Genomic DNA, 16,339 nt, shown 5'->3' with positions numbered 1-16,339 from the left:
GACCTGTGGCCAGAGATGCAAATTGGGTTTAGGCTACAATGCCGTTTTAGGGAAAGAACATAGGCCCTAGGTACCTGATTAGCAGGAGCCCAGGGCACACTCAGTCAAATACATCGGCAATTCAGCAAAAAGGGCGGGCAACCAGGCAGAAAGAGGACACTTTTTCACAGGTGGAATAAATCTTTTTAGCCCCTCCATTAACGTTTTAGTCTCTAAAATACTAAACAGTGACATATGTTGTCTGTTTTGCATATAAGCAGCCATGGCTGCCAAGTGTAACCTGATAGATGTATAAGCTAGTCCTGCTTGCTATAGATGGAAGAGATAACCAATGAAATCTTGCACTGTTGGCGATAGAGGTTTGATTTGATTTGATTATTTAGACAGTAACGTATACATCTTTTATACTTTGCTGCATAGCATGCTCTTGCAGTTGGTCTATATGCTTATTTGAGAATATCCATACGTTTATGTAGTAGATTGCAGTGTCTAAATTCTAGGATCTCAGGAGCCAGATAGTTGGATTGAGCTTTTTGGGATTTGGGTGCATTACCCTCCCTTGATCTCAAGTTAGAAGATGTGGCCAAAGAGGTAACTTCTTGTGTGGCACTATTGATAGTTGCAGTTGGGTTGTGAACCATGCTTGACGTGCTCATGTTGGGGCTATTAGGCTACTTCTGTTAGCTTTTGTACCTCATATGGAATTAGTGGGAGAAGGGGGAAAAACATAAGAAAATATCCCTGACCAGTTCATTCATAGGACATGGTCTTTGTATTGGGGGTGAGAAAACCTGGAGGTGGAGCTTTCGCATTTTGCATTGTGGGGGTTGCAAATAGGTCTATCTCAGAGGTTCCCCACCGTTTGAAGGAGTGTACGAGGGTTATATCAATTTCCCACTTGTTGATGTGTTCTATTGAGATTTCTGCGCAGTTGCTGTCCACCCCAGATGGGTATTCTGCTAGGAGGTAGATTTTGTGATATATTGCTCAGTGCTAAAATCGCTCTGCTGGGACAGCCAGCTGCAATGTGTGCCCCCCTACCCCTGTTTTTTTAACATAGTGGATTGCAGTTGTATTGTATGTACGTATCACGACTACTTTTGTTGTGAAGATGACTGAAACGCTTTCAGAGCTAGTTGAATTGTTAGAATCTCCAGATGATTTATGTGGAGGAAAGCCTAATTATATTACATGAGTGGACACAACTGCATGAGCAGATATGCTCCTGTGATGACGAAGTTGATTCTTAGCTTGCTTGTTTACTTGAAACGTCTATCTTAAGTATATGTAATGGACACTGGTGATTAAGAGTTCCCCAGCTACATGATGGCTTCACGGAAACCAAAAGGTGTTTAGTATCAAACACCTCCTATTAATAAACACACACCATTTCCAGTGAATCCCTCTGAACCCTACTAGTCTTCTAGTGTGCTGGTTGATTGGTACAGTCCAGCCTACCACCACACATGCTTCAGACCCTCGAGGAGGTGAGAGCCACACTCTGAGGTCAGGAGCAATGCCGCTCTGGCAGGAGGTGTTTACATCATCTCCAGCAGGATGGCTAGTAAATCAGCATACCAAGTAAAGGGCATGGCTAGTAAATAGGCATACCAAGGCCTCTGCCACCTTTGATATGCAGCCCTGGCATTCCCAGGCCTGAGAGATGCCACCCCCTGCCCTGAAGTCCATTTGGAACCAGGACAGGTGGAAACTTAATTATGCAATGAGGCATGGAGCACCCCTAAGTCAGATACACCCCTAAGGTGAGCTGCATGATATCCCTCACTCTAGGAAAATGTCACCATCTTAGTGACAGAAGGATTAGGAACACTGGGACAAAGTTATGCCCACTTCCCACAGGAAGTGGCCATATAAGGGGCATAGTGGCCCCAAAGTTAAGCAGGCCATTGGCTACTACTCTACAGTCCCCATACACCCTTATATTGAATATTTAGGTGGCCCCCTTACACCAGAACTTGAGATTCACCAGACTATAGAAGAAAGGTACACTGAAGAGCCGATCAATGAGAGAACTGATGATTGCTGTGGACTTCCGGCGCCAAACCCTGCCTGCCCGCTCCAGACTCAACAATTGCAAAGACCCAACTCATCCTGCAGCTGTGCATCCTCCAAAAGCCTCTGAGGGTTGCCAGTACTTTGAAAACCAGCCAGACTCTGCCTTGGAGTGGAGGGGCCAGACCGCGACATCCAGTTCAAATAAGCTGCTGACCACTGGGTCCACAGACACAGTAGCAGCCCTGGAAGAGGACAGTGTACTCAGGGGTCAGATCAGTCTCCCTACAAGTTTGGACAACAAGAATTCAACGAGCCTGCACCAATACCCAGTGTACTCGACCCCTGGTCGCAACCAATTCTTGTTTAGAGTTCAATCCGAACTCCAACGACCTGAATACCGACCAGCCAATGAGGGATATCAGCTCCACAGAGTCCAGCTAAGAGAGTGTCCCAGCTGTCCCGTTTTGAACCCCTTTACTAGTCCAGACCAAGAACTTCGACCGCATAAGACGCACAAGGGCCAGTCGACCAAAACCATCTGCATCTGAGCTTCCTGGCCAAGGTCCACAAACACAGACTACTCCCCCTTGCTGCCAGGTCCATCATGAACTAGCACCTCTGCACCTGGACACACCAGTAAGTAATATTTTATTTGTATATGATTAATTAAAATCTTTGCAAAATTGTAAAACCTCCAATAATCGTTACTTAAACATAACAAAATTGGAATGCATAAAATTACAGTATTGTTGAAAACAGTTTTATGATTATCCTCGAGGGATTTAAAAAGTTCATCCGGCATGGTTAAGGCTCTTTCTTATTAGGTCAAAGAACTTCACAACTTGGCAGTTCAATTTGATGTCGCTAGTAGAGAAGCACAGTTTGACTGCCTGCCTACAGGTCCGAACGGCATGTAGATTGAAGAATGGACGTAGGAGATTGTACCTTAAGTCCTTTAAGCTAGGACAGATGCAAATCACATGAACTATGTCCTCCTTGCCAGTTTTGCACATGCAACACTGTTGTTAAGGGTTGTTTCTCTCCCAAGGCGGAAGATGTGGGAGTATAGAAACTACCCCGAGGCGTAATTTTAAGAATTGTTCTTTAAAATGTTATTTTCATGCCGATGTTGAGATACGCTTGTGACCGCAATTTTTCATAATCACCCACCGTTAGCCATCCATGTGTTCTATTTGCTAGGTCCTTCTTGTCCTCTATCGCTGAAACGATACTTGCCGACACACCAGGACAGGTAAAACTAAACTGCTGGTGGAACTTGAGACTGTGGACCCCCTCGCACATCGTGGGTCCCTCACACTACACAACCCAAAAAAGAGCCCATGAAATGAAAGAAACTTTTATAAAGCGCATGGCTACCCTAAGGCATCCCAGCGCTGTTTGCAGACGCGGACCAAGATGGCACCTTTACTGCGCAGTGACTTTGAACAGCCAGGTTTTGACTAGTTTCCAAAATGACCGATTATTAGGTTCCTGTCGAATGGAGGTGGGGGTTCCACAGCCATGCTGCATTATAGGAGAAATAGCGTCCACCGCTTCTTGCTCTCTTTGTTGGTACTGTGGCGTGCAACATGTTAGCTGAGTGGAGGATTCTCTTAGGGAGGTACGGATGATCATAGATTGAATGATCACGGGTCCCTTTCCCCTGAAGGACTTATGGGTAATACACAGTCCTTTGAATTTGATTCGCTCCACTATCGGCAGCCAGTGTAGAGTTCTCAAAGTGGGTTTAGATGATTGCAGATAAGGGAGATCTAGGAGCAAACAGGCTGTGCAAATCTGAATGATCTGTAGTCTGGTTGCAGTGGCCTTAGGAGCTCCTAGATAAAGGGCATTCCCATAGTACATGCATGAGAGAATCAGAGCCTGGACCATTATCCTTCTTGGGAGTAAAGTAAGAACTTTCCGAAGCATCCTCATAATGCAATAGCATGTTGCAGACAGTTTAGCTGTTTGGTATCCAAAGGTCAGGGAGCGATCCAGCCACATGCAAAGACTTTTAATCAGATTCTTAGGTGGAGGGGCAGGGCCAAAACAGTTTGGCCACCGTAACCCTAAATTGACTGTTGGAGAGTTCCCTATCAGCATGAGCTCAGTCTGGTCACCGTTCAATTTTAAACATGAGAGTTCCATCCATTCAGCAACCTCCTCTAAGCACAGGCCTAAACTCGCTGAGGAGTTTTCTGGGTGGTTTAAGGCCATGACCAGTTGTGTATCATCGGCATAAGTCACAATTTTGATGCCAAATGGCTGGACTATCTCAGCCAGCGGCCTCATGTATATATTAAATGACATGGGGCCTTTCCTCTTATTTCTGGCAAGGCATGTCTGCTTACCATGACCACACAGGGTGTGTGGACACTGCTGGCTGAAGCTTAAATTTGTTAATCCTGGTGCTAGCAGCTGCTAGGGTTATGGGTCACCTTTTAGCCATGTGGGAGATAGTAAGCAGTGCGCTTTGGTGCCGCATAGATCAGGCGTCAGAAGATATATGATTAGTCCTCCTGGGGCCACCCTGGCAGACAATGGTTGCAGCCTGGTGAAAATAGGAAGAGCACTGACTTGAGCCCTCATTAAAAGACTCCTCTGCAACCACCATAGACCTGCACTGCAGGCACCATGAAATCTGTGCACTCTCCTGAGCCCCAGACCCAGTCAAGAGAAGTCTCTTCAGCTCCTGTCTAGCGTGAAGCCATAAGCAGAGTATCAGCATGGACTACTGCCACAGAGGGATGACTGATGCCTGCAGTTAGCAGTGTCCTTGAATGATGCCAGTCGACTTGCACAAGGCTCCTTCTGAGAGAGCCTCTGCCCGCCGTAAGCACAAGCCAGCAGAGCAGCACAGCGAGCACCGGGAGTAAGACAAAGTTACAGTAAGCCTACAAATAATCATCTAGGTGCACTTTGTGGGGAACCAAATATGGATGGGAGATGTTCAGGAAATAAGTCTTAGGACAGGTAATTTGAAATCCCTTGACCATGAAGTGCAGCCTACATGTGTAATCCTTTCTGATTTACACTTGGCCTGAGAACAAATATAGAATGGTCTACTGTTGCACAGAAAGGGAATATTTATCTATAAAACATTGTATAGTTAGGAACAGCTAGCACACAGACCAAAAAAAATCAATCATACCACTTGTATAGCGCGCTACTCACCCGGGACGGTCTCAAGGCGCTTGGGGGAGGGGGTCCGCTACTGCTCGAACAGTCAGGTCTTGAGTGGTCTCCTGAAGGCGAGATGGTCCTGGGTCAGCCGAAGGTGGATGGGGAGGGAGTTCTATGTCTTGGCCGCCAGGTAGGAGAAGGATCTGCCTCCGGCGGTTGCTCTTCGGATACGTGGTATGGCGGCGAGGCTAGTAAACCGTAGCTGGCGGGTAGGCGTGTAGGTGGTCAGGCGGTCGTTGAGGTACTTCGGGCCCAGGTCGTGGAGAGACTTGTGCGTGGGTGAGGAGCCTGAACGTGATCCTCTTGTTGACGGGGAGCCAGTGCAGGTCCTTCAGGTGGCCGGAGATGTGGCTGCGTCGGGGGATGTCCAGGATGAGTCGGCGGAGGCGTTCTGGATGCGCTGGAGTCTTTTTTGTAGCTTGCCTGTGGTTCCGGCGTAGAGGGCGTTTCCTTAGTCCAGTCGGCTGGTGACGAGGGCCTGGGTGACAGTCTTCCTGGTTTCGGTCGGGATCCATCGGAAGATCTTGCAAAGGGTGTGAAAGCATGATGAGGAGACGGCGTTGACTTGTCTGGTCATCGAGAGGGAGGAGTCCAGGATGAAGCCTAGGTTGCGTGCGTAGTCTGTTGGCTTGGGAGCGGTGCCCAAGGCTGGGGCCACCAGGAGTCGTCAAATCTGTCAAATGTGTTAATGAGAATATTTGTCCAATTTGAGCCCTACAGGCCCGTCTGCAGCTTCCAGAGATCCTGCGCCAAAAGTCACCATGTCCTGTAGCCAGCGACCTCCAGAACCCCTGGAAGGATGGACTGCCTTCAACGAAGACCGGATATCCTGTGAACAGCAGCTCCGTTCTAAAGAATCACCACAGAAGGACTCCGAGCCTCCTGAGGACAAAGAAACCAGACACCTGGAACCTCCACTGCACCAGACGCCTATGGCAGAGTCAGTGGCCCACCGGACCCAGCGAGATCCCCCAGCACACCAGTGTGAGTACACCATGGGTTGACCCCTCCAGGACTCCCAGACATCGCCTGCAGCACCTGAACGGAGACTCCCCCAATAGCGAGTGGTCCGGTAAGGTGAAATCTGATCAAGACACCCCTGCGTCCTAGAGAAGAGGACCTGAGGTGCACCTACGCCCCAGAGCCCTCCAACTTACCTGCCCAGCTGTTGGTTCCTATTGGAAGACTTCCTGGACTGAACCTTGCGCCCCAAACCGGCAACTCCCATTGAAAACAGGGCACCGAACACCAAAAACAGCACCCAGCTACCCCTGCGCTGCTGTGGGTGCACTTTGTGTGCTAAATCAGATCCCCATTTGCCCTGAGCTTAAGTCAAAGAGCTTAGCTCCCACAACCTTGTGGCCTGCTCGTGAGCAGTCACCAACCGGAGGCCCTCTTATTCCCCCACTGGTTAGAAGGGGGAGCCAACCTCTATGCACTACCCACTCTGCATTGGACTGCAGAAAGCATTTGTTCTTAATCCCCTTCTATGGCACAGATTGTCTGCACCTTAGTCCGTTTCATGTGTCAAGTGTGCTGCCAGCAAAAAGAGAAATCAAACTGGTCACCATGGATGGCTTTAAATGGGATGAAAAATTGGGAGTCTCTAAAAGGGGTGCAGCAAAATAGAAGTTGAACTGTTACTAGGAGTAGTGGTCTGTGTCACAATCACTTTTAAGGACTGCATTTACTTTCATCTTGTTTTTCATGGCTATATACGCATTACATAGACTTTTGCCCCTACTCCATCTTGTCGGATTTCACCCCACAATCAATTCACAAGTAGAGGCTGGGTCTTACGCAGACTGAATTAGAGCAACCCAATTTTAGCTTCAAGGATTCCAAGCAAAGGTTCTCAGTGTCACAGTCTGAGCCCAGTACCTGTTTGAACTCTACTTTGATAGCCGGAGTCAAACAGTTCTCAAATTATTTAAAATCAGACACTTTGCCCTATTTGGTTTTCATCAGTATGATGAGAAAAATACTCACTTAAGCTTCTAGCGTCATGATAGACCAGCAGGTCTCAATGCAACCGAGTAGTGGTATAGCTGGCCTGTCCAGGAGTAAGGGGACACTGATAATGTTGCTAGATAGATTTAGTGATAAGATAATGTGGAATTCAAAGTCCACAGACTGAACACCCGTGGACGTCCTGGATTCTGTGAAGGAGAGCCTGGGAAGGAGAGCTCAGGCGTTGAAGGGGAAGATACTCTGGGGTAGCAAGGTGAGAATGTATAGCAGAAGAAAAACAGATGTCATGCCAAAACCCCATACTCCTACTGGGCCATGATCACCCTGATGATGCAGAGCATCAAGGAGAGGGCTCACACTTTTGCAGGTAAGACTACAACGACTCTGTTAGTTACTTAGGACTTGATCGTCATTAGGAGTGCTTTAGAGGATGTTTTCTAATCATATGCAGTAACATACCACCTACCTCAACCCCTTCTTGGTCCATAAAGGTTGCATTAACCCTTTGCCTGGCGACAATGACCTTTACAGTCATTGTCGCCAGGCCACCACTATACCTTCAGCAACATCTTATTAATTGTCCTATCCTTTTCTAAACCTGGGGTGCAGGTGCCACTAGATTAAACACCATGTCATGACGAAGTGTATAGTCATTACAAAATGGTCTCAAAACCTTATTAAAATGTAGGTGTATGTATGAGCTGCACCATTTTCTGCTATAGTTATGAACATAAGTGGAGAGCCGATTGCTATAGATTTACATAGCGGAGTACTCGCATTAGTTATAGGATCCTTGGTGCACAAAGATGTCTGCAGCGCACATCTTACACTGCTGCACAGTCAAATAAGGGTTCTGTTAAGATACACCCCCCCCGTTTAAAAACTGTACCTACTCTTCCCTGATCCAGCGATCTTCCTCAACCTATCCAGGCAATAGTTGTACCACTTCAAAAGAAAACCAGTGAGGACACAAGACATAAACGTTTTATTTCACTACTACAAAAAAAATATTAGAACGTTGCTTGTAACCTCTGCTCTTTTCTAGAGGAATCCGGTTTCTTCACCCCCTGCCAAGGAGGCTTCCGCCCGGCTCTCCACGTAAGCAGTCGTCCTCTTGGTAGTGGACAACATGCGGGAGGGAGGAAGTGGACATTGGTTTAACTCAAGCTCTAGTTCTACTTGACCTCTGAGCTGCTCTTGGATAGTGGACCATAATCTCTTGGTGGACAGTATCAGGGTTGAAGGAGACTGCAATCAAATGGATCTCTTCCTTTCTATTAAAAAAAAAAAAGGAATCACAATCGGTCTGATTAACTCCCTTTAGTACATCTAATGGGAAATAAGCAGGGCACCCCAAGGTTCCTCAGTTTCCACACTTGCATGCTCAAAAAAAACAACCAAAAAATGAAGTTAAAATATATAATTATGCAGACTATGTGCAACTTCTTTTTTAAACTGACACCTCGGTATCAAAGTTCGTCCACGACGCAATGTTGTTCATCCAGGACTGGATGAATAGCAACCACTTAAACTGAACTTTTGATAAAAACAGATGGTCATCAAAAATAAGCTAGTCCCTTGAAGGCCCTCTGTGATAGGTGCTCCTCGCCCACGAAAGTCTTGTGGTCCTTCTAGACTAGAAACTCTGAAACCTCAACTTGGATCGGTGATTTCTTCCAGTTTAGTACTAGTACAACCCTACAGAATTAGGATGATTCCTTACTGCAGAGGCACCAATTCGTGTCATTTGCCTTGGTTATATCAAGAATAGATGCCTATTGTCTCTACCTGGGCCTCCCCATTTGCCTTACTCACAGGTTCCAAATGGTCCAGATTATCAGCACAACTTTTTCCAACTTCCCAGACACGGTCACATCTCCCCAGTGATCAGAAAACTCCACTGGTTCCGGTTGCAGTCATCTACTTTTAAAAAAAGGGCTGCATTATATTTAAATCCCTCAACATGAAAAGCCCAGCCTTCATAAAAACTCGAATCCAAAAAGCACACTCCTAAATGAAATCCAAGCTGTACCCTTTTGTACTATCAATCCTTCACTAAAAACACAGGACATGTGGATCCATAGTTTATTGCCCCAGCATCTGGAACTCAGTCTCTAGAAGTTAGGAGTACCACCCCCCCCCCAGCTCCCTCAACTTCAGGAATTTGGGACAAAACATAACTAGTAAGAACTTCTTTAAAAATGATTCTGCTGAGGGAATATATTCACAGGTGGATAGTTGCTGAAGCAAGGATGGTTTAAGAAAGAGAAAAAGTGGGTTTCACCCATTTGTATTTCTTTAGTTTAGTTACATTAATCTATGCATTTGGATAATGATTTTTAAATCAAAATGTGTTCAACTAGTTTTTAAATCAGCAAATTCTAAAAACAGATTGATAGTCCAATTGCAAATCCAAAGTAAATGTTATACATTAGGCCCAGTACAGTTCCAGACTCATTAACTGCAGTATAAAGTATTTCTTTCAATATCGGTAGGATCTGGAGTATTAGTACTTGAAGCTGCATTAGGAATAGTACTGCCATATAGCCATTTTCCTTTATACCCTTTCTATGCAGGTATGCATCTATGAGGGGAAAATGAATCAAGTATTAAGTTCTCTTCCAGCATTTTGCTAGAATAGAGAACTAGTGAAAGACAAGTAATGCAAGCACCAATGACTACTAAGTGGTAGCAGGTGGCTTGGTGACTAGCAGGGAAAGAGACAAAGGGTACTCCCCCCCCCCCCCCTCTTCTCACCATAATAAAGGAGAAGCAAGCAGAAAAAGACAGGAGCCTGGATCGAAGAGACAACCTATTCAGCAGAAAGACAACATGTGCCCTCCTTTATTAGGTCTTGCCTGGCGTACGCAGCGCATGCGCTGCTCTCGCTAGAGAGGACCTTTTGAAATAGATTCTCCCAGTGGGCTCATGCATGGACAAAGATGGCTGCTCTCGCCATCTGTCCAATGCAGACAGCATGCATATGTCCGTGGGACAGTGGACAGTCCCAGGCCATTTTGTTGTAGCTCAGGTCAACCCGTTGCACACGCGCCTTTAAGCGCGCCGCCATACGCATGCTTGCTGCAACCCTGTGTAATCTGAAAGTCATGTGAAAATACTGAGAGACAGCACACACATCAAAACTCTGAAAAATAAAAGTAAAACAAGAGCTACATTAAAAAAAAGTCAATAGCATGTCTGGGAAAGGGTTCTCAGTAAGGGACCGTGGTAGCTTTGCTAAGGATCAGGTCATAGTGTACAGAGGACTGATTGGGCATTACTACTGTTTTCAAAACAGAGTTTGTATATAAAGACAAGATTTTTATTTCACAGCTGTTTCCATGTATTTAATGCTGAAATGTCGCCTTTGAAGTGGTAGCATACAAGACTGATGAAACATTTTAAAAAATTCTCCCGTTGGTGCAGTCCGGTCGCTCTATGGCAACCGGACTGCACCAGCAGCCTGAGCCAGAGTTTCTCTTCACTTACCACTATGAACTAGGAGCGGTTAGAAGCAGGTAAAACTGCCAGCATGTGATTGACAACTGCATTGTGTTGGTATTATACTATGGTCATTCGAGCCAGCTGCCTAGGGAGACTTTTTAAAGGGTGGCAGATTGTATCTAAAACCTTCACATGCACTAGTTTGTTAAATGATGGGTGTTTGAAATGTCACCACCAATGGCGCTAAAATTCCTGCGCCGCTCCACACCTCATTTACTCCTAAGCGCTCTGAGCAGACTTTGACCTAAACAACTTTGCGCTTCGTGCCAGCAAACTGATGTGGGGTGCTGGCATGCATGCAGGACAGTGAAGTCCCCCACTCTTTTCCTAGCGATTGGATGCCGATCAAATGAGCATTGTGCATCCAGCGTGGACTCAGAATGTCGAGCCAGGGTCCTCCTGGCCCGCTTTAGAACACCACTGGAGACGTGGCACTGTGGGAGCCCTTTTCTTTTAGAGCTGCTGTCCTGAAGCACTGACACATGTCCCTCAGAGACCGAGGCGTGGTTTCTTCTTCAGAGCCTGTCTCTACCCCACCCCACCCCACCCCCCCCCCCCTTACTACTCTCTCCTCGCGCGCATATATATACCTGCATCTATATAAATGCATACATAGATGAGCAGGTTATGTACATGAAAGTTTGAAAAACACTAGTAAAAGCAAAGCTAAAAAGCCACCTAATTACAAACAGAATTGCTTTAACTTAAAGGAAACCTATTGGATTTTCAATGCTTGTTAGCTAGGGCCAGTACTAGCAGGAATACCCAGAGAAGTGATTCAATGGTGACGTAAACACCGATATCTTCCACACCGCACATAGATCTCAATGGAGAAAAACGTTCCTCTCTCTACTCACCGTATCCAAGTCCAGGAAATCCGCTCATGGCCAAACACTCTCCATCACACCATCCCTACTCTTCCCAGGCAGAACCTCCATCACTATCTATAACAACGGGATTGTCCTAATCCAATCCATAGACAGGAACCTGGAACTACTGGACAACCTGTTCTCCACTTTCGCACAGCACCTTTCCAATCCACGGACCCCACTCAGTCCGGTCACCCTTGACCTCGCAGCCCCCAACCATTACGATGCCAACACAACTCAGTCCCTAAACGACACGCACCTCTGCTCCACCACCGGCACCGCCGTCATCCACCCACCTACTGCAACCACTTCACACTCCTCAATCACAGACTCAGATCTTCCCCGACATACACCAGCAGCACCCCCTCCCGTCCCACCAACACCATGACCTCCATTCATTCCACCCCCATTCCTCTCTCTCCTGTCAACACAGCCCCCAATCACAACGCCTCTAACCTACCTCAGCCCCATAAGAACACGCACCTCTCCCCTACCACCGGCACCTTAGTCATACACCCACCTGCGGTTGATACCTCACACCCCTCAATCACAGACACAGTCATGTAACCCACACACACCAACCGTCCCCCCTCCCCCCTTTCACCAGCCTACATTCCCATTCTCCTCACCCATGACACCACAGCTCCCATTCACAATACGCCCAGCCAAGTTCAGCACCAGACCGACACGCACACAGACTTACCCCTCCCCTTACTCCTCCCCACTCTCAGCCCCCATTTCCACTCATTAACCATCCACACTGAGCACACCTATCAATTCAACTTCGACTCCTCAAAAAAGCACACAATCACACTCCCCCTCCCATTCTCACCCCCTATTACCCTACAGGCGTCCCCATCACCACCACTAATACCCCCCTCCATACTATGGCATCCTCCCACAACCTTCCAATACCCACTACCAACACAAATACCACACTAGACTACGTTATGGCCTCCCTCCTCCAGCTCAAAGAAGACATTCACATCATCAAACAACTACTCTGCACGCATTCCAGTCACTCCTCACCCACCACTCTCCTCAAGCTCAAACAAGACATTCACATCAAACAATTACTAGGCACACATCCCAGACACCCCGCAACCGCCTTCACCAGCTCCACCCGTCCTAACAGGACCACCTCTAGGTTTGTCTGACTCGCGCACTCAACGCCCCCCTGCACTGGACAAATCCCCTTAGACCCCCCCACGCAAAACAGAATTTCTATCACTAGTAACTTGAGAAAAGTCCCCCTCTCTCTTGAACACCCTTCCACCCTCGACACACCCAGTCTCAAATGCACCCTCCTCAACTGCAGATCGGCATCTAGGCACTGCAATCGCTGATCTCATCTTATCACTGGACCTGGACCTAATCATTATGACTGAAACCTGGCTAACTGAATCTTCTACACCCATATTGGACATACTGGTTCCCCCCCCCCCCCCCCCCCCCCCCAACTACCACATCACCAGACTAGACAGGGTTGGTCAAAAAGGTGGGGGGAATCGCATGTATACCTCACTGTCTTGAAAGTAATCTCTCCTTCCCTACCCTCCCCAACCTCTTGTGAATACATCTGCCTCGATATAATCAGTGAGGGCAAACCGATTTGCTCTCTTCACGGCATCTACCACCCACCAGGGGACAACGCTATTTTCTCGCAACAAATCATGGATTTGATCACAACCAATTCAGGGCGACAACTCACACAAATATACCTTGGTGACTTCAACCTTCACTGGAACGATCATAGTGACGCGGTGGTAAATAGTCTTAAAAACTTCTGACGCCCTTGACCTCACCCAAATTTGCAACAGCCCGACCCATGAGAATGGCTCCATAATCGACCTTATCTCGAGTCTATCCAACCCTGTAACTGGTCAGACCACATTGTCACGTTCTTCGTCAACGAAAAAGTCAAATTTAACCCGGTTCAATCATTAAAGCCCAAAGTCTGGAAAAGAGACCTGAAAAAACTCAACCCAAACTTTCTACCCCCCAACAGCTGCAACATATTACTTCCTCCCAATGGCGTTACGGACGTACAATCCTTGACGGATCACTATCTCAACGCTATGACCTCTATAGTTAACGAAGCTGCACCTATGCAGCTAAAAAGAGCATCCACAAAAATGTCCAATCCTTGTGACGGGAGTCAACGATGATAGACGGGCCATGCGAATGGCAGAGCGCACCTGGAGATCAGCTCCCTCCGCACTGCATTTAAAAACGCTGAAGAAAAAGAGAAATGCCTACTTCAGAAAAATAAAACGCTCAAAATCAGATTTCTTCAGCCGTCAGCTTGACCAAGCCAAAAATCGTCCAAGAAAGCTGTTTGAGCTAATCAGAACACAATCCAAGGAACAACCCAAACCACTCAGCACTCTGGGCGAAGCACCCTCCTGTGAAGACTTCGCTTCTTTCTTTATACAAAAAACAGACAACTTAAAGAGCGATCTCCTCATTGATGCAAGTCTCTACCCCAAACACCTCTGCACAGCACCCACTGAACCAAAAAACAATGCTACATGGTCATCCTTTGCCACCTACTCGGAAGAAGAAATTGGTAAATTGCTCAGCACTGTGAAACCAGCCAACCACCCTTCCTGCCAATGCTGTTAAAGACCTTACCCAGTCGCTCCTCCCACTCTGGACTAAAATTATCAACAGCTCTCTTCATCAAGGGACCATCCCCAAATCCCTCAAAGTTGGACAAGTCACACTACTACTAAAGAAACCTACAGCCGACCCCTCTGATCTAAATAACTACCGACCCATTACCAATATTCCGACCCTTGCCAAACTACTGGAAAAAATGTGCACAACTCAATTGACTAGACATTAATCAGTTTGATCTACTCAACCCTCTTCAATCAGGCTTCAGAGCGGACCACAGTACAGAAACTGCTATGATCCACATAATTGATGACGCCCTCCAAATCATGGATCAAAACGAAACCTGCCTCCTTGATCTCTTCTGCATTCGACACCGTCAAACACGAGAACTTACTCGAGCTCTTAAACACAAGAATGGGGTTATCTGGAACCGTGCTCAAGTGGTTCACGTCCTTTCTACACAACAGAACGCAGAAATTCAAGGGTAACAACTTGATGTCTTCTCCTATACCGTATCGCTAGGCGTCCCACAAGGATCCTCCCTATCCCCAACTTTGTTTAACTTAGTTATGGAACCTCTCACCACCTTGCTACAAGCATCCAATGTTCAATTCCACATGTACGCCGATGACACCCAACTCTATCTCAAAGTACAATCACCCAAAGACATTATGCTCCTGAATGCGACGATCAGAAGCACTCAATCATGGTTGGCCGCTAATCATCTCAAACTGAATGCTCTTAAAACAGAGTTCCTCTTGATCTCACCTCCTGCGAAGACCACTACCACTCAAATCTGGCTTAAACACCTAACCGCACTCAATGTTTATCCCACCATCGTGGACTCAGCAAAATCTCTAGGCATAACACTTGACACCAACCTCAACATGCAGGAACACATCAACAAAGCAACTAAAGGGGCGAACTACCAGATCAATACCTTAAGGAAACTCAAACCCTTCCTTCCAGCCAAGGACTTCCAAACTGCGGTACAAGCTCTAGTTATCCCCCCCGATTAGATTACGGCAGCATCGCCCTCTGCGGTCTCCCACTAACTACCACGGCACCCATAAGAGCTTCTTTAAACACCGCAGCGAGACTCATCACCGGATCAAAAAAACTCACATTTCCCCTGACCTGAGAGCCCTGAACTGGCTGCCTTTTGAAGCCAGAATACATCTGAAAATCACCTGCATCACGCACAAGGCTGTCCACCTGAGTTCACCCGTATATCTCGCCCAGAAGCGGACGATCTCCGGAGGCTCTAGAAAGACCAGAGGCACAAACAATCTCCTGCTAAAGCCCCAAAGATTCCACAAGGAAAAAAACATATAAACGCTCCTTCTCAGGAATGGCACCCAGGATCTGGAACTCACTCCCCCCTGAAATCAGGCTTATCTCCTCTACCATACTTTAAGAAAGAAGTAAGCTATCCTCATGGCTAAATACACTTGAATTATTGGGGATGATTTTACAGACGTGCACCATTCAGTTATAGACTGTTCTGTTATCCTTTTTTTTGTATGACTCGTATTATGATATGCCTGATTGTTTACGCTATCAATTGTGTACCTGTTACATTAGTGATGTATCTGGCTGACTATGTTCCCACATGTACCTTCCCCACCCCAATTGTTATTAGTCACACGCTGTTTCCTTTCGTCTGTAAAGCGCTCTGATATCTGTAAAGCTCTTGTTCGCGCTATATAAAACTTTCAAAATAAATAAATAAATTCAATACCCAGACATGTGCAGGTCTTATGTTCACTGTACCCTCTTTGCCGCAGTTATGGTATTGTAGTAACAGCAGGCGGTGGCGAGAATGTGGACTTAGTTTACTGGACACAGTGCTGGTCAGGCTGACACCATTACCTTAAATATCTGAATGAAAAGTTTGGCTTCAAACTGCAATTTCAATGAATGAACGGTTGTGTGTCTAGAATGAATCTTGATTTGCCCTTGCTCTGCCAAGGGATAGCAGTAGCAGAACTCCAAAACCTGGCCACCACTTATAGGCTTCTTAGAACAAGATATGCCACACCTCAAAGTTAACCATTTAAGAAAGGGATGGGTTTAGTTAGGACATTGGCCGACGAGGCTACTCCGATACCCACCCCCCATGATACGTGCCATGGCATAAGATTAATACCCTGCCAAAAAACACCAAACACTGA

This window comes from Lissotriton helveticus, chromosome 7 (genome assembly GCF_964261635.1).
Source record: "Lissotriton helveticus chromosome 7, aLisHel1.1, whole genome shotgun sequence".
NCBI classification, from domain to species: Eukaryota; Metazoa; Chordata; class Amphibia; order Caudata; family Salamandridae; genus Lissotriton; species Lissotriton helveticus.
The sequence above is the reverse complement of the archived record's forward strand: the minus strand, read 5'-3'. Positions refer to the sequence as shown.